The sequence below is a fragment of the Ambystoma mexicanum genome, chromosome 6q (assembly GCF_040938575.1).
Source record: "Ambystoma mexicanum isolate Mex_15411 chromosome 6q, UKY_AmexF1_1, whole genome shotgun sequence".
Classification (NCBI taxonomy): Eukaryota; Metazoa; Chordata; class Amphibia; order Caudata; family Ambystomatidae; genus Ambystoma; species Ambystoma mexicanum.
Window position 1 is genome coordinate 1,189,200,829 of NC_090937.1, and position 21,059 is coordinate 1,189,221,887.

At 60.5% G+C, this 21,059-nt stretch overlaps 1 protein-coding gene across 1 annotated transcript in view; it reads right to left on the minus strand.

Annotated features, from left to right (window-relative positions):
- Positions 1-21,059, minus strand: part of NWD2 (NACHT and WD repeat domain containing 2) — a 935,261-nt gene that overhangs the window by 431,136 nt on the left and 483,066 nt on the right. The window lies entirely within an intron of this gene.

Below are 21,059 nucleotides of genomic sequence, written 5' to 3' on the forward strand. Positions count from 1 at the left end.
ACCCCCACCCCCCAGCCACCAGGGGCACCCTCCACCAGGCCCCCACTCATGTCTCCCACCACCCCCAAACCCCAGCAGTGCAGGGGCAGCCCCCACCAGGCCCCCACTCATGTCACCCACCACCCCCACCCCCCAGCCACCAGGGGCACCCTCCACCAGGCCCCCACTCATGTCTCCCACCACCCCCAAACCCCAGCAGTGCAGGGGCAGCCCCCACCAGGCCCCCACTCATGTCTCCCACCACCCCCACCCCCCAGCCACCAGGGGCAGCCTCCACCAGGCCCCCACCCATGTCTCCCACCACCCCCACCCCCCAGCAGTGCAGGGGCAGCCCCCACCAGACCCCCACTCATGTCCCCTATCACCCCCACCCCCCCATTCACCAGGGGCAGCCCCCACCAGGCCCCCACTCATGTCCCCTATCACCCCCACCCCCCCAGTCACCAGGGGCAGCCCCCACCAGGCCCCCACTCATGTCTCCCACCACCCCCAAACCCCAGCAGTGCAGGGTCACCCTCCACCAGGCCCCCACTCATGTCACCCACCACCCCCACCCCCCAGCCACCAGGGGCACCCTCCACCAGGCCCCCACTCATATCTCCCACCACCCCCACCCCCCAGCCACCAGGGTCACCCTCCACCAGGCCCCCACTCATGTCTCCCACCACCCCCACACCCCAGCAGTGCAGGGTCACCCTCCACCAGGCCCCCACCCATGTCTCCCACCACCCCCACCCCGCAGCAGTGCAGGGGCAGCCCCCACCAGGCCCCCACTCATGTCCCCTATCACCCCCACCCCCCCGGTCACCAGGGGCACCCTCCACCAGGCCCCCACTCATGTCTCCCACCACCCCCACCCCCCAGCCACCAGGGTCACCCTCCACCAGGCCCCCACTCATGTCTCCCACCACCCCCAAACCCCAGCAGTGCAGGGGCAGCCCCCACCAGGCCCCCACTCATGTCACCCACCACCCCCACTCCCCAGCCACCAGGGGCAGCCTCCACCAGGCCCCCACTCACGTCTCCCACCACCCCCACCCCCCAGCAGTGCAGGGGCAGCCTCCACCAGGCCCCCAACCATGTCTCCCACCACCCCCACCCCCCAGCAGTGCAGGGGCAGCCTCCACCAGGCCCCCACCCATGTCTCCCACCACCCCCACCCCGCAGCAGTGCAGGGGCAGCCCCCACCAGGCCCCCACTCATGTCCCCTATCACCCCCACCCCCCCAGTCACCAGGGGCACCCTCCACCAGGCCCCCACTCATGTCTCCCACCACCCCCACCCCCCAGCCACCAGGGTCACCCTCCACCAGGCCCCCACTCATGTCTCCCACCACCCCCAAACCCCAGCAGTGCAGGGGCAGCCCCCACCAGGCCCCCACTCATGTCACCCACCACCCCCACCCCCCAGCCACCAGGGGCAGCCTCCACCAGGCCCCCACTCATGTCTCCCACCACCCCCACCCCCCAGCAGTGCAGGGGCAGCCTCCACCAGGCCCCCACCCATGTCTCCCACCACCCCCACCCCCCAGCAGTGCAGGGGCAGCCTCCACCAGGCCCCCACCCATGTCTCCCACCACCCCCACCCCGCAGCAGTGCAGGGGCAGCCCCCACCAGGCCCCCACTCATGTCCCCTATCACCCCCACCCCCCCAGTCACCAGGGGCACCCTCCACCAGGCCCCCACTCATGTCTCCCACCACCCCCACTCCCCAGCCACCAGGGTCACCCTCCACCAGGCTCCCACTCATGTCTCCCACCACCCCCACACCCCAGCAGTGCAGGGTCACCCTCCACCAGGCCCCCACTCATGTCACCCACCACCCCCACACCCCAGCAGTGCAGGGTCACCCTCCACCAGGCCCCCACTCATGTCACCCACCACCCCCACCCCCCAGCCACCAGGGGCACCCTCCACCAGGCCCCCACTCATGTCTCCCACCACCCCCAAACCCCAGCAGTGCAGGGGCAGCCCCCACCAGGCCCCCACTCATGTCTCCCACCACCCCCACCCCCCAGCCACCAGGGGCAGCCTCCACCAGGCCCCCACCCATGTCTCCCACCACCCCCACCCCCCAGCAGTGCAGGGGCAGCCCCCACCAGGCCCCCACTCATGTCCCCTATCACCCCCACCCCCCCATTCACCAGGGGCAGCCCCCACCAGGCCCCCACTCATGTCCCCTATCACCCCCACCCCCCCAGTCACCAGGGGCAGCCCCCACCAGGCCCCCACTCATGTCTCCCACCACCCCCAAACCCCAGCAGTGCAGGGTCACCCTCCACCAGGCCCCCACTCATGTCACCCACCACCCCCACCCCCCCGGCCACCAGGGGCACCCTCCACCAGGCCCCCACTCATGTCTCCCACCACCCCCACCCCCCAGCCACCAGGGTCACCCTCCACCAGGCCCCCACTCATGTCTCCCACCACCCCCACACCCCAGCAGTGCAGGGTCACCCTCCACCAGGCCCCCACCCATGTCTCCCACCACCCCCACCCCGCAGCAGTGCAGGGGCAGCCCCCACCAGGCCCCCACCAGGCCCCCACTCATGTCCCCTATCACCCCCACCCCCCAGTCACCAGGGGCACCCTCCACCAGGCCCCCACTCATGTCTCCCACCACCCCCACCCCCCAGCCACCAGGGTCACCCTCCACCAGGCCCCCACTCATGTCTCCCACCACCCCCAAACCCCAGCAGTGCAGGGGCAGCCCCCACCAGGCCCCCACTCATGTCACCCACCACCCCCACCCCCCAGCCACCAGGGGCAGCCTCCACCAGGCCCCCACTCATGTCTCCCACCACCCCCACCCCCCAGCAGTGCAGGGGCAGCCTCCACCAGGCCCCCACCCATGTCTCCCACCACCCCCACCCCCCAGCAGTGCAGGGGCAGCCTCCACCAGGCCCCCACCCATGTCTCCCACCACCCCCACCCCGCAGCAGTGCAGGGGCAGCCCCCACCAGGCCCCCACTCATGTCCCCTATCACCCCCACCCCCCCAGTCACCAGGGGCACCCTCCACCAGGCCCCCACTCATGTCTCCCACCACCCCCACCCCCCAGCCACCAGGGTCACCCTCCACCAGGCCCCCACTCATGTCTCCCACCACCCCCACACCCCAGCAGTGCAGGGTCACCCTCCACCAGGCCCCCACTCATGTCACCCACCACCCCCACACCCCAGCAGTGCAGGGTCACCCTCCACCAGGCCCCCACTCATGTCACCCACCACCCCCACCCCCCAGCCACCAGGGGCACCCTCCACCAGGCCCCCACTCATGTCTCCCACCACCCCCAAACCCCAGCAGTGCAGGGGCAGCCCCCACCAGGCCCCCACTCATGTCTCCCACCACCCCCACCCCCCAGCCACCAGGGGCAGCCTCCACCAGGCCCCCACCCATGTCTCCCACCACCCCCACCCCCCAGCAGTGCAGGGGCAGCCCCCACCAGGCCCCCACTCATGTCCCCTATCACCCCCACCCCCCCATTCACCAAGGGCAGCCCCCACCAGGCCCCCACTCATGTCCCCTATCACCCCCACCCCCCCAGTCACCAGGGGCAGCCCCCACCAGGCCCCCACTCATGTCCCCTATCACCCCCACACCCCCAGTCACCAGGGGCAGCCCCCACCAGGCCCCCACTCATGTCTCCCACCACCCCCAAACCCCAGCAGTGCAGGGTCACCCTCCACCAGGCCCCCACTCATGTCACCCACCACCCCCACCCCCCAGCCACCAGGGGCACCCTCCACCAGGCCCCCAATCATGTCTCCCACCGCCCCCACCCCCCAGCAGTGCAGGGGCAGCCTCCACCAGGCCCCCACCCATGTCTCCCACCACCCCCACCCCCCAGCAGTGCAGGGGCAGCCTCCACCAGGCCCCCACCCATGTCTCCCACCACCCCCACCCCGCAGCAGTGCAGGGGCAGCCCCCACCAGGCCCCCACTCATGTCCCCTATCACCCCCACCCCCCCAGTCACCAGGGGCACCCTCCACCAGGCCCCCACTCATGTCTCCCACCACCCCCACCCCCCAGCCACCAGGGTCACCCTCCACCAGGCCCCCACTCATGTCTCCCACCACCCCACACCCCAGCAGTGCAGGGTCACCCTCCACCAGGCCCCCACTCATGTCACCCACCACCCCCACACCCCAGCAGTGCAGGGTCACCCTCCACCAGGCCCCCACTCATGTCACCCACCACCCCCACCCCCCAGCCACCAGGGGCACCCTCCACCAGGCCCCCACTCATGTCTCCCACCACCCCAAACCCCAGCAGTGCAGGGGCAGCCCCCACCAGGCCCCCACTCATGTCACCCACCACCCCCACCCCCCAGCCACCAGGGGCACCCTCCACCAGGCCCCCACTCATGTCTCCCACCACCCCCAAACCCCAGCAGTGCAGGGGCAGCCCCCACCAGGCCCCCACTCATGTCTCCCACCACCCCCAAACCCCAGCAGTGCAGGGTCACCCTCCACCAGGCCCCCACCCATGTCACCCACCACCCCCACCCCCCAGCCACCAGGGGCACCCTCCACCAGGCCCCCACTCATGTCTCCCACCGCCCCCACCCCCCAGCAGTGCAGGGGCAGCCTCCACCAGGCCCCCACCCATGTCTCCCACCACCCCCACCCCCGAGCAGTGCAGGGGCAGCATCCACCAGGCCCCCACCCATGTCTCCCACCACCCCCACCCCGCAGCAGTGCAGGGGCAGCCCCCACCAGGCCCCCACTCATGTCCCCTATCACCCCCACCCCCCCAGTCACCAGGGGCACCCTCCACCAGGCCCCCACTCATGTCACCCACCACCCCCACCCCCCAGCCACCAGGGGCACCCTCCACCAGGCCCCCACTCATGTCTCCCACCACCCCCAAACCCCAGCAGTGCAGGGGCAGCCCCCACCAGGCCCCCACTCATGTCACCCACCACCCCCACCCCCCAGCCACCAGGGGCACCCTCCACCAGGCCCCCACTCATGTCTCCCACCACCCCCAAACCCCAGCAGTGCAGGGGCAGCCCTCACCAGGCCCCCACTCATGTCTCCCACCACCCCCACCCCCCAGCCACCAGGGGCACCCTCCACCAGGCCCCCACTCATGTCTCCCACCACCCCCACCCCCCAGCAGTGCAGGGGCAGCAGGCAGTCAGGCAGCAGCAGGTGGGAGTGCTCGGCTCTGGGGGGCAGTAGTTCGGCCTTCCGGGCAGGAGCGTGGTATTCCGTGTGCGTACGCGTGGCCAGCTTGGTAGGGAGTGATTTTGCACGTGAAAATCCTGCACGTCAGCGTGAAAACTGAGGAAAGGCCCTCAGCGCGTAAGCGCGTCTGTGACGTGACCCGCACAGGTGTTTCCCACACAGCAGGTGATGACAGAGCACACGTGGAAAGACTGCACGTCAGAGTGTAATTGCGTGTGATTGGTGGAAATGGCCCTACACGCAGAAGTGACAAAGCGTGTGATTGGTGGAAATGGCCCTACACGCAGAAGTGACAAAGCGTGTGATTGGTGGAAATGGCCCTACACGCAGAAGTGACAAAGCGTGTAATTGGTGGAAATGGCCCTACACGCAGAAGTGACAAAGCATGGAATAGGTGGAAATGGCCCTAGCGCGTACACGCCGCGTAAGTGACGCTGGACGTGTGGGCCTGTATAAAAGGTACGTGTAGAACACGTTTTCCTTGTACGTGCTTTTCGTGGAGAGCGAGTGGGTGAGTTCTGTACTTCTTGTCGTTTCACACGCGATTTACTTCACGGCGTTTCAAGTTCGTATTCCCTGTTACCTCTGACAGCTTTTTCTCTTTTTTCTCTTTTACTGGTTTACCTGGGCCTGTTCCCTCAAACAGTGTTCCCTTCTACTGTTACTGTTGTCCTGTCTCCTCAGACAGCGGACAAATCTTCTTTTGGCGGGGGTGTTGCCAACCAAACGTGCTCCTTTTACACGCTCGTTTACCAGGCAGACGGTGAGTCACGCATGTATCTAACATCTGTGCTTGCCCCGTGTGTAGCCTACCCCTTCAGAGGTCATTCTAGGCTGCGTGTGACACGCATACGTTCATTCTTGTGTTACTGGGTGCCACAGCGTAGTGCAGGTTTTTCTTTCTGCACACGTGGTCTAGGAGGGGTTGCGTGCACGTCATCTCCCTTTTTTGGGCCTCCTGTGCGTTGCGTGACCCGTCATCTTTCCCCAGGGGTTACATTCAGCCTTGCTAGAGCACTAGGGTACAATTACCATCTGGTACCCAACCCCTTTGACCCCCAATTGCCCAGGACAATAGTCTACATCCACTCCCATACGCACATTAACATCAGTGCCATGGCTGGGAGGCGAGGATTCCGTAAGGGTGGCAAAGGTGGAAGAGCCACAAGTGGTGGCCGTGGTGGATCCGGTAGGGGACGTGGTCGTAACTTGCAGGGTGAGCCTGTCCCCCCATGTGTGGAGGACCAGTCACGGGCACCCACAATCCCCCTCCCTTCCCCCCCTCCCATTGAGGCTGATGTGGCTGACACCATCCATGCTCAGCCCTTGTTGGACCAGCCCATTGTGGCACCAGACCTGGCTGACTCCATGGCTGACTTCCAGGTCAGCAGGGCTACGACACGTGCGCTGGTGCACGTTGATGCCATCATGCCACGTGGATCTGGGGCAGCAAGGTCATCTGCTGCACCAAGGAGGCAGGGCGGAGAGGCTGCAGGGGCAGCTGCGGCTCCATCCACCCCAGCCCTCACACACCCAGCCAGGACAGTGTCGGTCCTAGTCCATGCTGCTGACATTCCCCCTGACACCATCACACTAGAGCCAATGCCTGCACCAACTCCCATGCTGAGTGTGCAATCCCACACTCCTGATACAGAGTCCACCAGGGCTCCTGCCCCTAGTGTCCAGAGCGGCGCAGGACACTCAGGATCACCACCACCTTCCAAGCGGAAGAGGAAGAGTGCTCGTCCGGCACAGGCTGATGCCCCAGACACGGCTACACAGTCCGGCCCGTCCAGGAAGCCCAGCTTCACGGATGACGAACTGAATGCACTTGTTGAGTATGTGTCCGGACATGACAACGAGATGGTCATTGTTGCAGGATCCAAGACCACACCTGCACAACGCCAGGCACACTGGCAGACCGTTGCGGACATCGTAAGTGCCCTTGGAATCGTGAGGCGCACAGCCAATGATTGCTATAAGCGCTGGAATGACCTAAAGCGCAGGGCAAAGAGTAAGCTGGCCTCAAGTCATGCCGCAACTCTAGTGACTGGAGGTGGGTCTCCAGTAGTAGACATGGAACTCACTCCACATGAGTCAGTCGCTGGGACCTACGTCACGGAGGAACAGATCCAAGGCGTGGGAGATCTGGCTGATTACGAGGCATTGTCCGGTGAGTGCACATGCATGTGTGTGTCATCCATGTGCATGGTGTGTGTGTGAGGGCTTCTGTTCGGGTGCCAGGTGAGAGTGTGTGCGCCTGAGTCGTATGGGTCAGCCATGTGCTTCATGCAATCCTTCCTGCGCAGCTGCATTTGGCCATAGCAGTATCCCTTCTGCCAACAGTAGACATCTAGCACAACTGCACGCCAGTTGCCCTTGAAGTGTCACCTTGACACAACATATTTGCTTCTTTTTCACTGTTCATTCAGTCAGTTTGTTTGCATTCCACCACTTTCACTAGGCATGTCGCTGTCCACTAGTCACATGTCTGACATGGGTATGGTAAAGTGGAGTGACTTTGTTACCTGGATATCATTTGTACACACATGTCCCTGTGCAATTTGACCATTTCAGACTGGCAGCTCCAGGTGAAAAATCTGACCTGTTAGAATTTGAAAAGCAATTACATGCGGGAACTGGACTGAATGAATAGGTGCTGCCCTCCTCTCCATCTTCACTCAATAGCAATGGTACATGCCATCTGTGTGATGGCATGTGTGTTTCACCTGCCAATCACAGGCCAATGTGTGATGCCACTGCCAGGCAGCATGCAGAAAATGTGTTCATATTCCATCTTGGTGTCATCAGTGTGTGCCATTTGCCTGCACTTCATACGCAGTGAGGGTGCATGCATGGGAGGGTTTTAGTCATGTGGGACATGTGTCAATCAAGTACTGGTTCTCTTGCTTCTCAGCCCTCAATGTGTGCCATGGTGCTAATGCCTGTTTCCATTTCTTTGTTTTCATGTCTTTGCAGGGGAAGACGCACCTGATACTGCTGGGGTTGTGGAGATGGTGCAGACCCAGGAGGTGTCCCAGGGCCGACCAACCACCAGTGAGGGATGTGGTGTGGTGGTGGGGGAGAACCCACAAGTGCTGCAGGTCGTGCTCTCAAGGGGTGTCTCTGGCTGCACCTCCCCCGAGCTGTACTCAGGCGTTGATTCGGATGAGACCTACGTGCCGTCGCAGGTGAGTGTTCCAGGGAGGGATTATGTTCTGTCTCACCCACCTGCACCAGGGTCAGTACCCTCCATGGGGATGTCAGTGTTGGCAGCTACGCCTTCGGTGGTTACGGATGCAGGGTCACACTCCGCGACATCTGATCCTGTTCCTGGGCCAGCAGATCAGAGGGGGAATGCAGTCCTGCAGCCTCAGGCAGTGCCGGCACAGCAAGGCGCAGTTCGCCTTGCCCCAGACAGGTGTGGTGCCCGCCGACGTGGTGGCCGTACGCCACCCGGCAATACCGCATGGGAGCAATCCATTTACGGTATGGCTACCCAACAGGCTGCATCATCCGAGATGATGGCTCAGGCCATGGATAGGGTGGCCACTTCCATTGTCCCCCCAGAAAGGCTGATGGAGCGACTAGAGCAGGCAACCGACTCCATCTGCCAGTCACACAGGGAGGACATGTTGGGGTCCAACAGGGACAGGCGGGCGGCACTGGCGACTCTGCAGGAGGCCATCTCCATTGAGTCCCAGGGCCACAGGGAAGCCCTGAGGCAGGAGCTCCTTCACCTCAGGACGACTCTTGTTGAGCTTGAGGCTTCAACACACCAAAGGACAGAACAGCAGCTGGAGCGTCTCACCCGTACGCTCTCAGCTGAGATGCAGGCAACGAGGGCGGAGGTCCGGGCATCCCGTGAGTTGTTGCATGGGGACCTCCGCACACTCATCCTCCAGAACCAGACCTACCACACCCGCATGCTTGCAGCCATGGAGGAGCAGACTAGGGCCTTGCGTGGGCTGCCTCCCATAGTGCAACCACCTCCGGATGCAGCTGCACAGGGTGATAATAGCGACAGCAGTGATACTCCCACAATAGGGTAGCCGTGTGGGCCATGAGCCCATGGAGGTGTTTTATCTTCCCAGGATCCACGCAGGTGGGTTCTGGTGTGCATCCTGTCCTCGGACCTCCTGGGTGGCCTCCCCAACCCCCCCGGGCCCATCAATGGCCATTTTTGATTGTTTCCTATTTTTATTTTTATTTTGATTTCTTTTATTCCCAATTTTTTGGGGACGATCTGTTGGCTTCGATCTGTTGGCTTCCGTGGTTCCTGTGGGCATACGCTGCATTGTGGCTGGGCACATGCAGGCTTGTAATGTATTTGGTTCAGATGCTTGGGTTTGAGTCACACACACCCCTCCTGCTTCCCGTTTCCATGGGCTTGCAAAGGGTGTGCCCAAGTGACAGTGAATTACACAGTGACGTTGGACTCCCATGAGCTGTGTGGCCAGTCTGTAGTCAATACTGTGTATACATTCATAGTGCATATTGCTGTTGTGTTGTACACTGCATGTTGCATTGATGTGTAACTCTTCTTCTGTGTCTACCTCCCAATTTGCAGGTCCCTTCCTCATGTCCACACAAGGACCTCTAGTCTGGAGATGGGGACCATGTTGGCAGCAGTGCACCTACAACTCTACATGGCGACAACACTGCACAGTTGGTAGTGGTGGGAGTGCAGGCATTTCCAGGTGGTGAGACTACTAATATGTAACATTTGTGATGTCATGTTAATGGTACTACGTGCTCAAGTATGTTGTTGGTCCGGCATTGCTGTGAGCATTTCAGGTGTTGCAGGTTTCTAATAGTGCCACTGTACATAGTGAGACTGATGTCATGTTGTGGGGATTACTTTGTTTACCTGCAATTAGCATGACATGGCACGGTGTGTCGAGTGGCGGTGCTGGGGTTGGGTTGGCTGACATGGCACTGTCCTCTTGTTGCATTTTGCAAGTGGGTATTCATTTTAGCTGCTTCAATGTGTAACTTCACAAAACTGCATTGGTGGTGTCTGTGTGGGTAGGGATGCACACATTGTGACACTTCCAGGTGAACAATCTCAGGCTGACATGGTATTCCCGGTTCATTCTCCAGACATTCAGGATCAGTGTCAGGTTGAGTCATCATTGATTGTCAGATGGAATGTGCCAGGGCAGTGTGCACTCCACAGGGGTGTGATTTCTATGTGAAGTAATTAGCCACTAGCTGTGTACGGGCTGCCTCCCCCCGTGCCCTTTCCCCTCCCATGCGCAGCGGCTGTGCATGTGGTTGGGGATGTGGGGCCACCACCATGTCCACGGCCAGGCCCCGGCGTGTTGCAACGTTGTGCAGGACACATGCTGCCACTATGATCCTGCACACTACTGGGGGAGCGTATAACAGCTGCCCGCCAGAACGGTCAAGGGAGCGAAAGCGTGACTTTAGCCCTCCGAATGTGCGCTCCACTATGCCCCTGGTTGTAATGTGGGCTGTGTTATATCTTACCTGGGGTGGCGTGGTGGGGTTCCGAATTGGCGTCATCATGTGGGGGCTGAGAGGGTAGGCACTGTCCCCTGTGGAGGTGGTGATTGGTATCATTGGTGGGATTGTGACCTTGCTCAGTATCCAACATGCATGCATGTGCAGTGGCATACATACTCACCAAGCAGCCATGTATCGCCATGCCGGCCAGCTTCTAGGTCCCGGCTTAGGGTGGACATTCGGTAAATGAAGCTGTCGTGGGTGGAGCCGGGATAGTTGGCATATACTGAGGTGATGATGCCCTTGGCATTACATGCTACCTGCACGTTGATGGAATGCCAGTGCTTGCGGTTCCTATAGATGTGCTCAGATGCCCTGGGGGGACGTAGAGCCACATGGGTGCAGTCGATGGCACCTAGCACTTTGGGGAATCGTGCCACAGCGTAAAAATCCAGGGCGGCAGCATGCCTTTCTGCAGGTGTTCTGGGCAGGTATATGTGCCTGCGGACTGATGGGCGTGCAGTCATGATGTTCAAGACCTGGTGTAGGCAGCGTGACTGGGTGGCCTGTGACACCCCACTCACTATGGCACTTGTCCGCTGAAATGATCCAGTGGCTAAGAAGTGCAGTACATTGAGGACCTTCTCCAGTGGGCTGAGTGCTTGGGAGCACAGGGTGGGTGATGTGAGGTCATCCTCCCACTCACTCACCAGGTCCAGTATGATGTGTGGTGGAAACCTGTACCTCCCATACACCTGGTCATCAGGCATCCCGAAAAGGCTGGTTCTGGGTGTGAATATTCTGGCCCTGACTATCCTCCTCCTCCTCCTTTGGTAGCCCACTGCCACTGCTGCTAGGAACGGTATGTTCATCCTGGCGTCTGAGCTTGTTATTGTTAAAGTCTGCAATTTTATGCTTTGCGCGTGTTCTAGGCGAGCGTGTGACCCGCGCACCCCTGGAATCCAGTTCCCAGTCCAATAGCGTGTGGAAATTCACACGCACCACGGGATACAGCGTGTGACCCGCGCACCCCTGGAATCCAGTTCCCAGTCCAATAGCGTGTGGAAATTCACACGCACCACGGGATACAGCGTGTGACCCGCGCACCCCTGGAATCCAGTTCCCAGTCCAATAGCGTGTGGAAATTCACACGCACCACGGGATACAGCGTGTGACCCGCGCACCCCTGGAATCCAGTTCCCAGTCCAGTAGCGTGTGGAAATTCACACGCACCACGGGATACAGCGTGTGACCCGCGCACCCCTGGAATCCAGTTCCCAGTCCAATAGCGTGTGGAAATTCACACGCACCACGGGATACAGCGTGTGACCCGCGCACCCCTGGAATCCAGTTCCCAGTCCAATAGCGTGTGGAAATTCACACGCACCACGGGATACAGGTTCGCTGACGTACTTGCGTGTGTAAGTGGCCGCGCACCCATTAAATACACATACATAGGCCAATCGCGTGTACGCGCACTTTTGTCCAATTACACGCGATGACACTCTGACGTGCAGTATCTCCACGTGTGCCCCGTCATCACGTGCTGAGTGGGGAACACCCGTGCGGGTCACGTCACAGACGCGCTTACGCGCTGAGGGACTCTGGTCCAATAGAATCGTGTATGCGTGCTGACGCGCTTACGCGCTAAGGGCCTTTCCTCGGATTTCACGCTGACGTGCAGGATTTTCACGTGCCAAATCACTCCGTATCAAGCTGGCCACGCGAAAACACACGGAAGACCACGCTCCTGCCCAGAAGGCCGAGTTACTGACCCCCAGTGCCCCGAGCAGCCTCCCACGTGCCATCTGCTGCTGCCTGCCTGCCTGCCTGCCTGCTGCCACCGTGCCCTGCCATTTGGTGCCTGCACATCAGCCATCTACAGGGGTCCAGTTGCTGTGTCCACCCCTGCTGGAACTGAAGACTCCCGACTGGGATTACATCGCTCCACAGCCCAGCCCCAGGACCCAGTTGCCCACCCACACCTGCCTCTGGGGTTGCCATGTCGGGCACTTCCACATCTGGCACCAGTGGCAACCCCAGGCCAGAGGGGCAGAGGGGCACCAGCTTCACTGTCACCGAAGTTGGTGTCCTGGTGGAGCATGTCCTGGGGCAGTATGATGCCCTCTTTGGATCGTCCCGCGCCAGCAAGGAAGGACGGCAGAGGATCTGGGCCGACTGTGTGGTTGCCATCAACGCGGAGGGGGTGGCAACCCGCGACGTCCTGAAGATCAAGAAGCGCTGGGAGGACTTGAGGTCCAGGACCCTTGTGAAGGCCCGGCGCCTCGTGGAGGGGGGCCGGGGCCGCATGAGTTCCATCCAGATGAGGGTCCTGGAACGCGTACACCCAGCGCTCCACGCCCAGATCCTTGAGAGGGAGGCCCGTCTGGAGTTGAGCGGTAAGTGTCCATGCATTACTGTGTGAGACAGGGCATGTTGCGGTGTGCTGGTTCTATGATACTTGCCTGTATGTGTGCCATAGGCCATGTATGCATGTATGTGTGCAGGGACATCATGGTAATGCATGTGCGACCAGTGATGTGTGATGCACATGGTTGTTGCATGTGTTGAAATGCCGCATGGGGAGCCCTATTCAGATTTTGAACATGAGAGCATGCCAGTCTCTGTACCTGGACATGGGTGGGGGTGAGGGATGGGTGCTGATGCCAGGTACATATATGGTAGCCATGTCTGTGTGCCTGACCTGCGTGTCTGTGACTTGTGCATGCCATGGATGCATGACACATGTGTGTGACAATGCACAGATTCAGTAAAGCAGCCAAATTACCCTTGTATCCGCTGTGTTTGGTGTGTTTGGGGCCAGATGGATGTGACTGAGGTGAAGTGTGTGCATGTGATGGGCATGAGCCATGATGCATGTGAGTTACATATCATTGAATGTTTCAAGAGTCCATTGGACATGCATGGAAATGTCCATGGCATGCACCATGCCTGTTACTGTGTGTGTTTTGCCTGGACTGACCCATGTGTTGTGGAGGGACATGATGGAAGTGTACTTTGACAGTGGTGCTCATCTGCTATTGCTTCCTGTCTAGGGGACCATTGTACAGTGCCCTGATGCTTGTGTTCTTTGTCTCCCTCTACGCAGCGGCTAGTGAAGAAGAGGGCGGAGACGGCGCTGTGGAGCAAGGCGGCGGGGATGCCCCCACGGCTGCAGCGGAAGGGGTGGGTGAGCCCCCACAGGGGCCTGCTACGGTGGGAGACGGTGAGGAGCCATCCAGGTTGGTGGTTTGCACAGAGGAGGAGGAGGCCGCCACTGGGGCACACATGGGGCCTGGTGGGGGCATCCCTGCTGGTGCAAGTGGTGCAGTCCAGGGCCAGGGGCAGGAGGCAGCACAGGTCACCGTGGAGGGGCCTGTGCATGTCGCTGTCCCTGACCCTGTGAGTGCACCACCATGCACCAGCAGGGATGCCCCGTCCCAGGCCTGTCCGCAGGTAGAGGGGATGTCCATGTCACCTGACTCCCCTCCACCTGCGGACGTGGGAACCCCTGGCCGTGCGGAGAAGGTCCTGATTGGGGTCGCGATGCGCACGGCTGTGATTCGTGATGCCATGCGTGCTTCCCGGGAGGAGCACGCACGTCATCACGAAGTGCACCGTGCCGACGTGGCCCAATTGGGATCGGCCATGTTCGGGGGTTTCCTGCATGTGTTGGCCAATGTGGCGGCCCTCTCCTCCTCTGTGCAGGCTATCCACCAGTCGTTCTCCTTGCCGTCTTCCAGCCCAGATGCCACCAGGGCCCCCTGTGGACCTGCCCCGACCAATGCAGCCAGCTCGGTGGGGATCCCATCCCTGCCACAGTCGGGAGTCAGAGATCCAGCAGGGGTGGACACCAGAGCAACTGGACCCCAGCAGATGGAGGATGTGACGGCATCATCGGGCAGGGCACGTGCACGACGGCGTCGGTGGTTTCCATCAGCCTGGATGCCGTCGTGCTGGCACAGGCAGTTGCGTCGGAGGCAGCAGCAGGCTCAACGTGGGAGGCATCATGGCTCGGGGCCATCAACATCAGGGGTGCAGGCATCGGCCGGAGGGCAGGAGAACCCTGGAATGGGAGTGGCTTCCGTGTGGGAGCGGTTGTGCCAGCGGATAGGTGCGGAGCGGCAGCGGGCAGAGGAGGAACGGCTCACGATGGTCAGGGCGGAGGACTCCATGCGGAGGGCGCTGAGGCGGGCTGAGTGCCTCGAGGGTCTTCGCAGGGAGTTTGAGCTTGACACTGCGTTATCCCTGCGGGACCTCGGGGCCAGGGAACATGCCCGCCTCCAAGCCATTGACCAGGAGTTCGATGATGCCCTGGCCCATGACAACAACCAGTGAGCCGTCCGAATAGCCCGCTGCCTTTGTATATAGTTGTATAGTTAGGGTTAGGTTTCCTATGTTTTTTTGATTTTTTTTTGGTTGCGATTGGACAATGCACCACTTTTTTGTATATAGTTCACTTTTTAGTTAGTAGTCATAGTTAGGTTTAATTTGGTAGGGCTCATGGACCCAGGATGATCTTCTTCATTGGCTTATTTTAATTTTTCAGATTATTTTCTTGGACATTCATCTTGTTTTGTTTGATTTGCTTTGTGTTTTTTCTTATTTTATTTCCATTCTACTTGCTGTTAAATACATATTATTTTTTTAATCTTCAATGTGTCGTATCATCTCATTGCTTTCAGGCATGTCATGTTGGGTGTTTTGTCATTCACTTGCAGCCATTGTGTGTGACAGACATGTGTTCAATTGCATTATTTAAATTGGGGGTGTAACATGTAATTGCCTTTGATATGTGGGTGGGTGTGATAGTTGGTTGGGCCTTTTGGCAGGGGAGGATGGGCATTACGGACATGATTGGGGAATGTTGGGACCCAGGTGCAGGGGGGCATGGATTGGACATGGGTGGGGGCCTGCTGGCAGGTGCCCCACAGTGCTGGGGGGGTGGGGGTGGTGGGAGACATGAGTGGGGGCCTGGTGGAGGGTGCCCCTGGTGGCTGGGGGGTGGGGGTGGTGGGTGACATGAGTGGGGGCCTGGTGGAGGGTGACCCTGCACTGCTGGGGTGTGGGGGTGGTGGGTGACATGAGTGGGGGCCTGGTGGAGGGTGCCCCTGGTGGCTGGGGTTTGGGGGTGGTGGGAGACATGAGTGGGGGCCTGGTGGAGGGTGCCCCTGGTGGCTGGGGGGTGGGGGTGGTGGGAGACATGAGTGGGGGCCTGGTGGAGGGTGCCCCTGGTGGCTGGGGGGTGGGGGTGGTGGGTGACATGAGTGGGGGCCTGGTGGAGGGTGACCCTGCACTGCTGGGGTTTGGGGGTGGTGGGAGACATGAGTGGGGGCCTTGTGGAGGGTGCCCCTGGTGGCTGGGGGGTGGGGGTGGTGGGTGACATGAGTGGGGGCCTGGTGGAGGGTGCCCCTGGTGGCTGGGGGGTGGGGGTGGTGGGAGACATGAGTGGGGGCCTGGTGGAGGGTGACCCTGCACTGCTGGGGTGTGGGGGTGATGGGAGACATGAGTGGGGGCCTGGTGGAGGGTGCCCCTGGTGGCTGGGGGGTGGGGGTGGTGGGAGACATGAGTGGGGGCCTGGTGGAGGGTGACCCTGCACTGCTGGGGTTTGGGGGTGGTGGGAGACATGAGTGGGGGCCTGGTGGAGGGTGCCCCTGGTGGCTGGGGGGTGGGGGTGGTGGGAGACATGAGTGGGGGCCTGGTGGAGGGTGACCCTGCACTGCTGGGGTTTGGGGGTGGTGGGAGACATGAGTGGGGGCCTGGTGGAGGGTGCCCCTGGTGGCTGGGGGGTGGGGGTGGTGGGAGACATGAGTGGGGGCCTGGTGGAGGGTGCCCCTGGTGGCTGGCGGGTGGGGGTGGTGGGTGACATGAGTGGGGGCCTGGTGGAGGGTGACCCTGCACTGCTGGGGTTTGGGGGTGGTGGGAGACATGAGTGGGGGCCTGGTGGAGGGTGCCCCTGGTGGCTGGGGGGTGGGGGTGGTGGGAGACATGAGTGGGGGCCTGGTGGAGGGTGCCCCTGGTGGCTGGGGGGTGGGGGTGGTGGGTGACATGAGTGGGGGCCTGGTGGAGGGTGACCCTGCACTGCTGGGGTTTGGGGGTGGTGGGAGACATGAGTGGGGGCCTGGTGGAGGGTGCCCCTGGTGGCTGGGGGGTGGGGGTGGTGGGAGACATGAGTGGGGGCCTGGTGCAGGGTGCCCCTGGTGGCTGGGGGGTGGGGGTGGTGGGTGACATGAGTGGGGGCCTGGTGGAGGGTGACCCTGCACTGCTGGGGTTTGGGGGTGGTGGGAGACATGAGTGGGGGCCTGGTGGAGGGTGCCCCTGGTGGCTGGGGGGTGGGGGTGGTGGGAGACATGAGTGGGGGCCTGGTGGAGGGTGCCCCTGGTGGCTGGGGGGTGGGGGTGGTGGGTGACATGAGTGGGGGCCTGGTGGAGGGTGACCCTGCACTGCTGGGGTTTGGGGGTGGTGGGAGACATGAGTGGGGGCCTGGTGGAGGGTGCCCCTGGTGGCTGGGGGGTGGGTGACATGAGTGGGGGCCTGGTGGAGGGTGACCCTGCACTGCTGGGGTTTGGGGTGGTGGGAGACATGAGTGGGGGCCTGGTGGAGGGTGCCCCTGGTGGCTGGTGGGTGGGTGACATGAGTGGGGGCCTGGTGGAGGGTGCCCCTGGTGGCTTGGGGGTGGTGGGAGACATGAGTGGGGGCCTGGTGGAGGGTGACCCTGCACTGCTGGGGTGTGGGGGTGATGGGAGACATGAGTGGGGGCCTGGTGGAGGGTGCCCCTGGTGGCTGGGGGGTGGGGGTGGTGGGAGACATGAGTGGGGGCCTGGTGGAGGATGACCCTGGTGGCTGGGGGGTGGGGGTGGTGGGAGACATGAGTTGGACATGGGTGGGGGCCTGCTGGCAGGTGCCCCACAGTGCTGGGGGGTGGGGGTGCAAGGGGACATGAGTTGGTGTTCATTAGTTCAAGGAGACATGTGCCTTTGCTGGGGGGCATGCCCATGGTGGGTGGGCTGCCTGCGGGACATGACCAGGGATGCAGGGTAGTCCCCTGTGGTGTGGGCTGCCTGCAGGGGCCGTGGAGGGTGTACAGGGTACACCTGGGAGGACCCACACTGTCAAATCACATGTGGAACTTCCCGCGCACCCCTGATATACACGCGCCCAGGCTATTCGCGTGTGGAACTTCCCGCGCACCCCTGAAATACACGCGCCCAGGCTATTCGCGTGTTGAACTTCCCGCGCACCCCTGTAATACACGCGCCCAGGCTATTCGCGTGTGGAACTTCCCGCGCACCCCTGAAATACACGCGCCCAGGCTATTCGCGTGTGGAACTTCCCGCGCACCCCTGAAATACACGCGCCCAGGTTATTCGCGTGTGGAACTTCCCGCGCACCCCTGAAATACACGCGCCCAGGCTATTCGCGTGTGGAACTTCCCGCGCACCCCTGAAATACACGCGCCCAGGCTATTCGCGTGTGGAACTTCCCGCGCACCCCTGAAATACACGCGCCCAGGCTATTCGCGTGTGGAACTTCCCGCGCACCCCTGAAATACACGCGGCCAGGCTATTCGCGTGTGGAACTTCCCGCGCACCCCTGTAATACACGCGCCCCCAGGCTATTCGCGTGTGGAACTTCCCGCGCACCCCTGAAATGCACGCGCCCCCAGGCTATTCGCGTGTGGAACTTCCCGCGCACCCCTGAAATACACGCGCCCAGGCTATTCGCGTGTGGAACTTCCCGCGCACCCCTGAAATACACGCGCCCAGGCTATTCGCGTGTGGAACTTCCCGCGCACCCCTGAAATACACGCGCCCAGGCTATTCGCGTGTGGAACTTCCCGCGCACCCCTGAAATACACGCGCCCAGGCTATTCGCGTGTGGAACTTCCCGCGCACCTCTGAAATACACGCGCCCAGGCTATTCGCGTGTGCAACTTCACGCGCACCCCTGGAATACACGCGCCCCCAGGCTATTCGCGTGTGGAACTTCCCGCGCACCCCTGGATCTTCCCGCGCACCCCTGGAATACACGTAGCCCGCTCCCCCAGGCCCGATCGCGTGAGGAACTTCACGCGAACCCCTGTAATACACGTAGCCCGCTCCCCCAGGCCCGATCGCGTGAGGAACTTCACGCGAACCCCTGTAATACACGTAGCCCGCTCCCCCAGGCCCGATCGCGTGTGAAACTTCACGTGAACCCCTGATATACACGTAGCCCGCTCCCCCAGGCCCGATCGCGTGTGAAACTTCACGCGAACCCCTGTGATGCACGTACCCTGCTGAAATCGCGTGTTAGACTTCCCGCGCACCCCGGTATACACGCACACGTATTTTTTGTCAGCGGGTGTCCGTGTTTGTGGGTACCCCTTTGCACGTCATTTTTCCTGGAGGGCCACAGTATGGGACATTCATCATGGCAGTATATAGGTGCTATTTGTTGGCGCACCTTTTGGCGCACATTTCTTACAGCCGCAGAGACGCTACCGCCTGCTTTCTTGTGGCGGTCGTGTTTGTGCCTGTGCGCTGGTTTGAGCGTGCGCTTTTTTCCCCTATTCTATTCCATGAATACGTGTTGTAGGCGAGCGTGTGGGCGTTCCGCGCACTTGTGCCCTGTACTTCCCCCGTGACGCCCACGTTTTGGCAAGTTGTTCCCCATTCCGAGTGTTACGCCCGTGTTCCGCCTACTTTTGTTGCGTGCGCCGCGCTATGTGCGAATTTCGCTGTGGCCTGTGCGATTTTCGCTGTGACCTGGCGCACGCTGTTAGATGGCCTGTGCGCCAACGTGCGCCGCGCACTTTTTTATCGCACATCCGCTGGTTTTCTCGCGCACGGCCTTCCATGAATCGACGTGCGCTGCTTTTCGTGCGATTTTCGCAATTGCACTGCGATTTTCGCTATTCCACTGCGAATCGCACGTTTTTGCCCACTTGCGCCGCGCTAATTATTCCATGAATCGGCTCGTTAGTCTGTGTGCCACACATCATATCCAACTAATGGAGGTTTCTTTTTCTGAAATTGGTTAAGTACTATTTGTTCATATTCAGAGCTATTTTAATGAATGTGTTCACTTGAGGGGCATACCTATATGCCAATAACCAGTGCGAGCAACTGAGCATAGCCAGGTATCCCAAACATCTAACAAGTGTTTGAGTGGATCTTCACTCAAAAACATTTTTTAAGTAATATGTTAAATGTGTGCATTTTTTTTGAGAAAAATTGAAAAAAGTCATACGATTTACAGCAGTTTTGTGGGTTAACGCATATAAATACCAGGTCACCAACAGTGCACAGGTGCATTACCCATTATCTTAACTGTGGTCAAGGATGCCAGTATTGCCACTGTAACAAAATGTACCTATTGTCTACACTCACTAATACCAGCATTTCACTGACACTATACTCACATTGGCTGTGTCCAATATTTCCAGTACTGTACTGTTTTGTCATAGAAGATATTGGGACTCATTAGTAGTTAGGAGGCCGCGAAATGAACGGTGCAGGTAAGGGACCGGCACCGTTCATTCCGGGCCGCCCTATTACGAGGTCTGCAGCGGGTCCTGCTCTGGAACGCCTGGTTAGACCAGACGTCCTTAGCGGGACCCGCTAGCAGACCAGGATGCTAACAACGGCCCCGTCATTAACGGGCCCGTTGTTAGAATCCTCCCCATTCCCATTGAGCCCTATGGGGGCTCAATGGGAATGGGGATTCACTGGGTCCCACAAAAGGGATTTATCGGGCCCTCCAAGGTCGGAATGGCCCGGTAAGTCCCTTTTTGCGGGACCCGGACCTGGTACCCGGTATGGGGGTAGCCATCACCTCCATACTCATAATGAGGCCCATTGTCATGTTTGTTGTGCAAATATATGCCAGAATTGAAACTGTAAGAACACACTCATGGGGAAATGCTAATCATGCCAGCATTACCACTGTAAGAAGATATTTTCATGCTGGCTGGGCTTATATATTCCAATATGTCTACTCTAAGAACACATTCATGCTAGCTGTGCCTATTAATACCATATTATAAGAAAACATGCAAGCTGCTATGCCCAACACTGCCATCATATACACTGTAAGAAGACAGTGTTAGACCGTGTTAGTCTTGCAGTGCCAAAGTATGCTAGTAAAGCCCAGCACAAATGTGTCTTGAAGCCAGTGATCAACATACAGCCTGCATTCACACACATATACTTACCTAGCTACATATTTATTTATATGCATTTATAAAGCGCGCATCGGCACTGGGGCATCGTGGCGCTGTTACAGAATACTTAGCTTGGGAACAGTTCAAAAGACAAGGTGAGCAGTAAGTGGACAGGTGCAGTAGCGGAAAACAGTGGTAGCATACATGAGTTAGGCTGTTGCTTAGGTTATATATGGAGCAACGTATTTATGCAT